The following is a 1,481-nucleotide window of genomic DNA, read 5'->3' on the forward strand; positions in this document are numbered from 1 at the left end:
GTCTCTCCATCTTTAATAAATTCATCATCGGTTATTTCATTTTTCCTGATAAATCATGATTGTGTGGTTTTAATTTTCTTTGGTCATCCTTAGTTTGCACCCTTTGATCAAGCCAAGAAGAAGAAGAAGACATTTGTCGTTCAGGATGCCATCAAGGACTCAGCTGAGTCACACGGGAGACATACTATTCGTTGACTGATTTTTCAGGAAGTGTTTATGTGCTGTGAAACATATTTGTTTTTTTTCATGAGTTGCTTTGTTTAATCTTTTTTCCTGCAAATAATGATGGCTTTGACAGTTCATTCACGGGAGCCAAGAAGTAAAAGAAGAAGAAGCCAGTGAGTGTTTAACATTTTCTGTCTTCCTGAGTTTTTTTTTCATTCATTAAACTTTGATTTTGAAGATTATGTGCCTCACATTCTTTTTATTTTGATGGTTGTTAGGTTGAATGAAGATCACTGAATAAAGAAAATGTCGATGCTCCTGAAGATTTGGAGGGTACTTTATATTTCTTTCTCTGATAATTCTAGCGATATAAATTTGAACTTTACAGAGGGTATATTGCAGAGCATCCTAATGATGAGGAAGAGGTGGAGGGAATTGATCTACACCAGCAACGTTACCCGTGGGAGGGAAGTGACATGGATTACTTATACGACGAGGTAAGCATATCATTAGATGGTTTGCGGTCCATCTTTGAGAGCCGTCGATTGTAAGTCTGGAAATTGATGGTGCTATATTTCATGTTCCAAATGCTAACGCAAGCTCCAATGTTGATTCTCAGCTTGAACATGCCAAAATCACAATGCAGTGGGTGTTGTAAAGTAATTCAGTAGGCACAAATGTTCAGTTGAAAAAAATTCTAAATTGTATGTATGCATCAAACTTATCATCTGTAACATAATAATATGTTTTTTCTGTGCTATGAACCGTTTGTAAATAAATGTCTCGGATGTATATGACTACTTAGTTTGTTGCTTTTGACAGTGAAATCACTAAGCTTGCAATGTGTCAAGACAGCAAAAACATCTCAGCTGATGGTTAACTTTACAATTTCGTTGGTTTCTTTTTCTTATTATGTTGGATGGATTATTTTAGCTAAAAAATATCGCAACAGAGCACTAGCAATAACTCTAATAGATTTATTATATATACATTTAGAATTGGAAGTTTGGTGAGAACAAGAACACGTACTTCTGTCACGTTATTGGACAGTTATACGTCATTTTAAGATAATTGATTTATTATGTTTCCATAATCAGTTAGATTTTAACTGTTTTGTCTACTTTGCATTCATACATCATTCTCCATCTAATTTCTCGGTGCTACTATATAATGATCAAAGTCATTTTCTGCACAAATAGGCAAGTGGGTATGTTACGTTGGGTGTTTGGTTTATTGGGTTTGGCTATATAAAATCTGCTATGGCTCTAAAACTTTTAAAAACTGAATGCTAGATTAGTAAACAAAAGACAAAAATA

Source organism: Brassica oleracea, chromosome C7 (genome assembly GCF_000695525.1).
Source record: "Brassica oleracea var. oleracea cultivar TO1000 chromosome C7, BOL, whole genome shotgun sequence".
NCBI classification, from domain to species: domain Eukaryota; kingdom Viridiplantae; phylum Streptophyta; class Magnoliopsida; order Brassicales; family Brassicaceae; genus Brassica; species Brassica oleracea.